Genomic DNA, 9,608 nt, shown 5'->3' with positions numbered 1-9,608 from the left:
TTCTTCGGAATCCCCTATTTTCAATATAAATTGTCAGTCTGGTATGATCCATATGCTCGGCTATAGAGGCTATAGAGAAGAGAAATACAATAGTAAATAGGAAAAAGTGAAATTCTGGGTCTGCTTTTGTAAAACTCGCAGGCATCAGTACACATCTGGTAATCAATTTGGTAATTAGCTGTAGCCCTAAAAAAAAAAAAGAAGGTGTCTGTAACCACTGGGTTGTGTCTGCCCCAGGTGATCGTAACAGATCTGGTAACGAGATTGTCCCCATTCGCTCCCCACGCTGCTGTTCAGCCGCCGCATCGCTTGGTGTCTAAGCAGAAGAAAAATCAAATATATTCTGGATACATTTTTTTTTTAAAATTTGAATCCAGATAAAAAGGATCAGGTTGTAAAAAGAAAAAAAAAATTGGTAACTAGTTGTCCAAGAAAAAAGCGAGAATGAGGACAAATGACCCGCACAAGAGCCTATGACCATTTTTCTCCCTTGCTGTCGCAGAGCTGACAGGAGGAGGATGGGGGCGAGGGAGGGAGGGATGGCGGGTGGGGAGGGGAAGACAATTTAAAGCATCATCTCCCTAACTGCAAAGATCTGGCCTCCCCAGTGCTGAGGAAGCCGTGGTAGCCATTTTCATTTTTTTTTTTTTTTAAGAGCGTAAAAGGAAAATAAAACAGAATAGGTATATCTCCCTTCCTGCACCAACAGCTCGGCTCCTCCCTCCAAAGAAAAAAGTATTTAAAAAATCTCAGGTACAAAACCCAGTCCACATGCATCCAGTGAGGCTTCTGCAGTCAACTCGATTCGATTTGGCGAGTTGCACTGAAGGAGACGTGATCTTGAAAAATCAATCCGTGCTCGCGCCCCCGCGCCGCCGCCGCAGCCGCCGCAGTGGCCACAAAATTAGCGGCTCCGAGGACATTTTTGCCGCAGTGCACGTCCGCCGTAACCACCGAGCACTCGGGTGAATAATGGAAGTACAGTGTGGAGACAATCAAGTTGATTTATCACGCAAAATAATTCACTGCTCCAGTCCAGCTCTTGGTCCTGTCACTTTAAATCACAAACGCGCGTATACACAGATCCATAGGCCCCACACATGCATGGTACACGTGTGTGCGCACGTGTGTGTGTGTGCGCGCGCGCGCAGAGCCAAGTGGAATGATTCCAGATTGCTTCACGTATATGAGAGGGGGAAAAGAGCAAAAGGGCCCGTCACCCCAGCCCCCAACCCCCACCTTTTGCAGCGTGGACGAGTGGCTTGTGATGCAGCTTGGAGCAGAATAAAGTCTGAACAAAACTAGACTGTGAGACTAGCACGTCCCAGAGTGAAAGTGAGTGACGTTACCGCAGACTCTGTAAAGACTCGGAGCACTTGCAGGCAAAACTAAAATTCCCTTTTTTTATAAAAGAAAGAAAAGAAAATCATTAACTGGGTTCAGATCTAAAATGCTGCTTTTAAAATGCACGCACATGTTGAAGACTCAGCGACTGTAATTTCTTGGGTAAACATCTGGTGAAGACATTCCAGGAACACATCTGAAAGGAAGAAAGGCGTAAGACAGCCCCTTCTTTATATATCTTGGGTCAAAAAAGGGTTGTTAAAACTTTTTTTTTTTTTTAAGCGTGCTCTTGATCTAAATACCTTTATGAGCTCTAGGGGTCAGTTTGGTTTGGGAGAAGAGGACCAAGCTGGGAGCTAGGAGTCCTGGGTCCCAGACACAATGGTGTGTGAGGTTGGGCAAGTCTCTTTTCCTATGGCCTTCTTTTCTCTCCTGTAAAATCGCAGGCGGTAAATCATATGCTAAGTTTTGTGTTTTGTGTCCCCACCCCCCCACGGACACTCCATGATTCTATCTAGGAAGGAATGATGATGGGGTGGGGGGCCTCTTAATGTAGAGAGAAAAAGAGGTCACATTCTTCAGGTGGCATCTGTTAAAATTGGTGGTGATGAAAGTGATGAGTCTAGTATGCCTGAGTCCTTAACAATAAAGATTGTGTCTATATTAAGAGCTGCTATTGTCCCAGCTCTGAAGTATATATAGCATATAATGAATGCTCTTTGAGAATGACAATGTAATCTTGTAATTATATATTTTGGGGGGAGAGGGGAGAGGAAAGGGTCAGCCAAAAGGATTTTGAGATTGGAACAATTTTCAATATTCTTGTTTATTTGTAGTCTGTATAGGAAATGTATTAAATCACGTGGATAATTCAGAGAACATAACTTTTTACGGGGTAAGAGTTCTTCTGTGTCAGATTGGCTGTCTAGATTGACTGGATTAATAGGATTAATTACTCCCTATCTACTTTTTCAGAAAACAATTCCAAGTAGGGACAGGCAGGGGCCACTGTTTGACACCCCCCTTTAGCTCTGTAGTGAGTGGTCAAGAGTGTGGGTGCTAAAGCCAAGCCACTAGCTTGTTTTGACATGCACTAGCTGAGTAATCATAGACAAATTATTTGCTTTAGTTGTGCCTCAATTTCTCACATTTATAAAAATAGGGATTATACTGGCAACTAATTCATAGGGCTGTTGTCAGGATTAAATGAGTGATCATATTAAAGTGCTTGGAACAGAGCATGGCACATGTAACAGCTCAACAAATGTTAGAGGTTATTATTACTCCAATGTAAACATAGGGAAAGCAAGGTCAGATGTAATAGAGGAATCTTTGAGCTGCTCCTGGATTTCAACTAAGGCCTCTAAGCACTTTATTTTATCTGGCTTTTATGTCAGCTTAAAGCAAGGAGCTCAGCAGTCTTTATTATTATTAAGAATAGGCCAGAACATTCCCTACCAGAACTCCATTCCCATACATACAGTAGTTGTGAAACTGGAGAATTTTCCACTTGACCAGAACAATGCAAATACGTAATATTGGCTCTATATATTGAGTGCGTACTTACTGATGTGTGTTTTGACTATGAAGGTGGGAGGAAGCCAAGTTTTGTTTTTGTTTTTGTTTTTTTTTCCTTTTCTTTCCCCCTTTGGAGAGAAGTTTCCAATGCTTCAGTTCCTGACTGTTTCTATTGTGATATTCTTTCGTACACAACTTGTTACCTTAGGTCTAGCCTCTGTCATTGAATTATGAAGTCAAAACAACCCCAAATCTCTGGCGTGCTCCCTTTTTGTCATTATTAGTGTAAAGGGGAAAAGCGACATCCTGAATTTCTCTCCTCTCTTAATGATCCCCAGAGTGCGGACTTGAACGAGGCTTTAGGAAGGGTCATAGGCACGGAATGCTTAAGGGAGCAATTCCACTCAGTGTTTGCAATTTGGGATTGGAGGCGAGCTGCAGTTAAGCTTTATAGAGGAAGTGGAGATTAGGTGTCTTTCCAGAACAAGATAGGTGCTGGCAGGCTTAGTTCCCTGCTTGTTGGAAAGTAATGTCCCACTTCTTTCCTCCAGTGGCACCTGAAGGCCAGGTGCACTAACCGTTCTACCAGGGGTCAGGTGGAGAGACAAGGCTGGCCGGCCTGGGACGCCGGGAGTGGCGTCCGATACCAAGTTTAGAAGGCTGCAGGCGCCGGGGTTAAGTTCAACTTGAGACAGAAAGCGTCTTACTGAGAACGGCGAGAGAAAAGTTGATTCTTTCCAAGCGCTAGCATGAGTGCTCGAGATACACTTGGTCAATTTGATTAACACAATATTCTAAATAAATACATCAATAAAAGAGGGTGCGCTGCCTTCTATTCCACCTGCTTGCCTTCTTCCTTCTCTTTGTGGGGGCAGAATGAGATTTTGGCAAGTGAAGACTCCCACCCCCTCCATCGTTATCACAAGCGCACATCCCTTCTTCTACAGAGTCTCTGTAAGGTGCTGGAGCGGAAACCCAAGGTACCTATACTTTCAAAAATTCCGGGAGCCAAAGGTGAGAAATCTGGCGAGTTTCTTTCCTCCCCGCCTGCAGCAACTTAGTATCCAGAAGCCGTGGGCGCCTGGCCTCGCAGAGCTTTCCGAGACGTCCGGCGTCCGGGGGACTTCACTGATCAGTCAGTCCCTAGTGGACCGCGGACTTTGCCAGTTTTAGAGGTACTGGGGAAACTGAGAGTAAATAAATCAAATTGTACCCTCCATCACCGCCAACCAGGACGACGGGGATCCCCCACTCCAGGCCTGGAGAGGGATTGGGGCGAGGGCAGGTGGAGGGACCAAGCGGGAGGCGAGGAACTGCCCCGCAAGGTCATGACCGTGAGGCCGCTGGGGGAGGCCGCCGCGGTGCGCAGGGGCCGGGCGCCGCCCTCTGGCCCGGGAGCTGACCCCGCGGCGTGCCCCCTTCTCGGCAGCCCGTCTGGCGCATCTCTAGGGCAAGGAGGGGGCGACGCGGCAGAAGGGACCCTTACTTTCGTGGTGGAAGCTGAAACCCGCGGGGCTCCCGGGCGAGTTGTCCTGGAGGAAAGATCAGATGCCCAGCACAACTGAACTTTAGAAGGGGCTCTCTGCACTGGTCCCGTTCCCTAGTGGCGACCTGTGAGAAATTTTGTCCCCTCCCCTCAGTGTCTAGTGTCTTCTTGCTCTGGGAACTTGGCCCTGACGGCCTAGTTCTCCACATTAATTCGTGGTTCCACTAACTCAGCAGCTCCTTCTCCCAGACGGACGTCTAGGGTGTCTTGTAGTGAAGGGAACACGTTCAATGTTTTGTTTTGTTTTGTTTTTCCTTTCAGGGGGAGTATTGTGTGATTTTAAAATCTCCTAGGCGTTAAAAAACTAAGCCAGACCAAACAACAAAACCAAAAACAAAAACCGCTGCTTTCACTCGAGGGTAGAGTGGAGTCAATCCAAACCTTCCTTGGGCCAGTCTGAGCCCTTAGTCAGATAGTCGAGTTCCTGAATCTTCCAGGAAAACAGAGCCCCTTTCACACACTTCTGAAGGGGACTTAATAAGACTGCAATATATTACCACGTTTAAAAGGTTTTGCAGAGGCAAAGTTTCCTAAAAGCGACTTGCCAGCGATGCATGGAAAAGCAAATCCGCTTACAGAGAGGAGCCCCTGAAGAGGAAGGGGGGAAAGGCAGGACCCAGCCCCAATTAGAAACCGCAGTTTCCAACTTTTGAACCACAGCCCCGATCACTGCGGGGCTGTGGGGCTGGTGGAATGTAGTTGACTGCCTCTGGCGCAGACAGGTTGTAGACCTCCAAGGCTCTTGGCACTGCTTTCTGGAAGTCCCCAGACTTTCTTTTCCGGTAGCCTTTCCCCTCAACAGCCAAAGTTAGGTCTCCCCTTTTGTGTTTTGTGGGTGTGTGTCTGCACCCTGTTTTGTGCTCGTGGGAAAAGCCTCGCTCCTTACACACTTGAAGTGCCTCAGTTCTCATTCTTTAGCTGGCAGCCTGTGGATGCCGGGTGGGAATGTGGGCGCCCATACAGGTGAAGTGGTGTGTTTGTGCTGCTTTGTTGTCTGAACCCTCACTCACCCCACTGCTAAGGAATGGGTCTGACACAGCTCTCCTCTCCAGAAACTTTTGTTGGAGTTTCTAAGAGAAATCCCCACCTTAATTATTTTGAGCTGAAGGTTTGTGTGTGTGTGTGTGTGTTTTGTATAATGAACTCAAGAGAAAAACTGCAGTTTGTTAGTTTTGTGATTTCTCAGAGCTTATAAAGGTCTTGGACCCCATAACTCTGGGGGGAAAATCACTGAGTCTTTTGCTGGGAAAGTAGAGCCTTCCAGATTCATGAGGGTAAGGATAAGGACTGCTTTCCATAAACTTCAAAAACAGCTAAAAACAGTGCATCAGGAGCCTTTGGGAACACACCTGAATCCCCCAAGTATCTCTGGTCCTCTGGCAGTCACCAGGCTATTTTGTAGCAGCTTCTCAAAACTATCTCTTTGAATGGCCATTCTAACTTTTACAAAGTTTCTTGCTGTTTACCATGATAAAGTTGCACTTGCACTCCGTGCAACACAAGCTTGCCTTTGAGCCCTTGACATGCTTTCAACCCTGTATTGGGAGTGTTTTAAAGGCTACATTTTAGCCTTAAGGGATAAAAATGTTGCTTTCATCCTGTCTATGGAGAGTGCTGGGGGCAAAGTGGCCAAGTTTGTAGGAAACCGGATCTCTTAGCTTTGCTAACATCAGGAGGATAGTTTCGACATGCCAGTCCTTGCCTGCTAAAATGCCAGGGCAGGGTACTCAGGACACACTGCAGACGGGTCTTCTGTTTCCCTCGACCAGCAGGTCCCCCCTCCAGCGCCCGGGATGCTGGGCGTTGGGGATGTTGTGCACACCTGCAGATTTTAAAGCAGCTCAGGGAGAGCAGGAGGACCCCCTTTCCTGTTATGGCTACTTAATGAAGCAAAGTGCTAGACCTTCACAAAAGGGAAAACATTTTGTTTACGTCTGTCCTTTCTTAAGAAGCGCTTAGGGACCAGGCCCACCAATATTCCGGATAAAGTTAATGCTACTAGAAATGTGCGGTGCATTAGGACTCCGACTGGGGACTCATTGAACACCAGACTGTTACAGTTAATCTCGCCTCTCTCTTTTTGTTTCCATTGCTCTATTTTTCCTTTGGTCTCTTTCCTTCTCAGTGTTCCCTACCTCCTGAAGTGAGTTAATAAAAACCTCATCCTATTTTTTTTTTTTAAATAAAGTAAACACTAAATTTGAGAGTTAATGTTGCAACCAAACTCTTGGGGAATCTACCGCTCTGTTCGCTACATCTTTGCTGCCTGTAATGACAGCCGCTATTGTTCTTAAAATTCACCAAACTAATTCTTACAAGTTCCTTGAGAAAGTGTAATAGACGCTAATTGGAAACCCCCCCCCCAATTCTCCTGTATTTTATTTTCTCAGATCAAGGAAGTGGACTCCAAGCAAAATAATAAACTTGATGTAGATTATTTTTTAGCTACTCTATTTTCAGTAGCTATTCTTCTAACTTAACTAAATCGTGCAGCTTCATGCGATTCCACCTCTACCTCTCCCCTCGTGTCCTCACTAACCCACTGGGCAGTTCTCTCCAAATGAGTCTGCAGGTAGTGGAAACCCTCCTCGAGGGACCGAGGACCTAATGCGCTCAGTTTCAAAAGTTCTGAGAAAATGTCTTCTTCAGAAACTACAAATGGAGCAAATCATTTACCTAATTCATTCAAGAGCCTCTATAGGAAGGATTTTGGAGGGTGATGATCCCCATAATGCGGTACTAATGAAAATCCCCTTAGTCCGTCTCTCTCGGCCCCGCGAGGGACGGCGTCCGCTCTCTGCCGTAGAGAGGCCCTGGCAAGCAGCGGTCCGGCTGCCCCTCCTCACCTGCCCCCAGATGGCACAACCAGGGCGCAAAGCGACAGCGGCGACTCCCGACTCCGCTGGGGCCACTGTCCGACCCGCCGCTGTCTCGCGACCCTTGCCACCCTCTCCCCGACACCCTCCCCCCCGCCCGGGCCACTCCTCCTGCTCTCCCCTCCTTTTCAGCCTCCCCAGTGATTTTTATGTGTGTGTGCGCGCGTGTCGGGGAGGGGGGCATATAAGATGGGAACGTTCCCTTCCTGGTGTTGCCCACTTGCTCAGCCTTCTCCCACCCGGCTGGATTGGAATTAAAATCCGGGAATTCAACTTTGCTGCGAAATCTTAGTTTCCTAGGGAGGGTCTGGAGGGAAGGAAGACCCTGCGGAGTATGCGGGCCAAAGAAGCCCCCCCCCCCCCAACCCGCCGTCCTGCCTTCCCGTAGGGAGGATGAAAGCGATGGGTCCCGGGAGGGGCCCCCGGGCTCCCCCCGCTCCGAGGGGTTGAGAGCTTTGGGGAGGAGAGTCCAGGCGGCGAGCGCGGGGCGGGGGTTCAGGGCTGGCGGGTAACCGGACCCCCCTTCCCAGGCAGGGGCGCTCTTGGCCCTGCAGGTGCACCCCCGCCCCCTTTTAGGCCCCTCCGTGGAAACCGCCTTCCGGCCCAAGTTCTGTTCTTTGAGGCTTTGAACGAGGCCTTTCAGAAGTTTTTAAAGCTGCCCCGCCCCGCCCAGCACTCACGGGGTCACACTCTCCCCCATCCCTCCACCCCCGCTCCAGCTGCCGGCCTAAGAGGGTGCGGGAAGGGAGCGGAGGGGGCAGGCCCAAGGCCCCAGAATCCAAGCACCAACCAGGGGCGGCTGGCTCGGCCTAGAGCGCTTGGAGATCCGGCGCCCGAGCCCTACCTCGGAGGAAGCGCAGGCTAACTGCTCGCCGGGCGCGCCAGCCCCGAGTGGGGGGAGGCGGAGAGGTGGGGAGAAGAGGAGGAACCGGACAGGGGGGCACGGCCACATTGCCAAGGTTCCTTTGCAGAGCTCTAGCCAAGGGACTATTTTAATTGGCCTTTAGGGGAGGCAGCTGGTGACCCGTGTCCTCGTTCTCTAAGCTCCCCTGAGCGAATCAGGGCGCCACCTACAGGCGAGCTCCTGGTAGCAGGAGGGAGAAGGGAGCCGCCTGCCAAGGACTGGGGCCCCTCCAAGCAGGGTCTGTTTAATTCAGAGCCATCTTTCAGCTCCGGAGTCAGAGTTCTGCGCTCCAGAGTTAGGGGTCAGTTGGCAACAGCAAGCGTCCGGAGGGCACTGAGAATGAACTTTTGGGGAGTGGGGAATTGGGGGAGTAAATACAGGAATTGGGTTATTCCAGTACCAAAGAAGTATCTCCCCCAGGTTAGTCTCATGGAGTGCAGCATGTTTCTTTGAGAAGAGTAGCTGTGTGGCCTTGGACAAGCTACTTAATCTGTCTGAGTCTCAGTGTCCTCATCCTTTAAAAGGCGAATGGTGGTACAGGCATCCCTCGCTTTTCGGAAGTTTGAGTCGGCCGCTTCACTTTAATGAAAGACCTAGCTTGGTACCTGTTTTCGAAAATAGAAAGAAATGGAGGAGGACTCTTGCTTTTCGGAAAAAGCAAAAATAGCAATCAGTGTTTGTGTTGCCGCTGGCCATTATAGAGGCAGACCCGCCCCCCCCCTCCCCAAGGAGCCAGAGTGAGCTGGCCAAGCTCCTGCCCCTAGAATTACATTCAGCATCTCAGCATCAAGCTGTCAAAGCTTTGAACTGTCTGCGAGCATCTGTGCTTTATTTTGATTTATTTGGTGTATCCCATAGCAAGATGTGTGGTAAGGTATCAGAAAAGTCTAGGAGAGCTTATTTTGGGGGTTGGGAGCACTAACAGTTTTCCATAGACTATGATGATAATTGCCTCTTTGCTTGACACCATTTTGGCTTACAAAAGCTTCCATGGAAACACTCTACTTTCAGAAGGGGGGTGAGGGGGATGTATGTTTCTGATGGGGTCCTTGTGAGAATTAAATGAGATAATGTAGGTGAGAAACTATAGGTGTCTTGTAGGGAGCTTTCCTCTATTTCTCATATGAAAACGGTTTTTTATCCTAAGAAATCTAACATATAAGACTTTGGCTAGCTGCTTTCTGTTCCTCAAAGATTATGGCCTTAGAAGAAGATAAAGAGAGCCAAAGAGGTTTGAGTGTCTGATTAGGATAGAAGGATGGGTTAGTGGAGGTTTTAATAACTAATCTCTAGCTAATCCCCTTCTCACAGACAAATAATAACCTATTTGTGGATGACTTACTATTACCATTTACTAGTACCTCATTTAATTAAAATTTTTTTACGACCTTATATATTATACATTATCCCCCTTTTGTTT

The 9,608-nt window shown here is 48.4% G+C and overlaps 1 long non-coding RNA gene across 1 annotated transcript in view; it reads left to right on the top strand.

Moving 5' to 3' along the window:
- The first annotated feature begins 1,478 nt into the window (after positions 1-1,478).
- Positions 1,479-9,608, top strand: part of LOC115938733 (uncharacterized) — a 145,402-nt gene continuing 137,272 nt past the window's right edge. Inside the window, exon 1 of the long non-coding RNA XR_014144513.1 lies at positions 1,479-1,557. This is a non-coding gene — a long non-coding RNA (uncharacterized LOC115938733). The remainder of the gene's footprint in view (positions 1,558-9,608) is intronic.

Source organism: Leptonychotes weddellii, chromosome 4 (genome assembly GCF_054177405.1).
Source record: "Leptonychotes weddellii isolate Sample4059 chromosome 4, ASM5417740v2, whole genome shotgun sequence".
Classification (NCBI taxonomy): Eukaryota; Metazoa; Chordata; class Mammalia; order Carnivora; family Phocidae; genus Leptonychotes; species Leptonychotes weddellii.
This window is presented reverse-complemented; position numbering and strand designations above follow the sequence as displayed.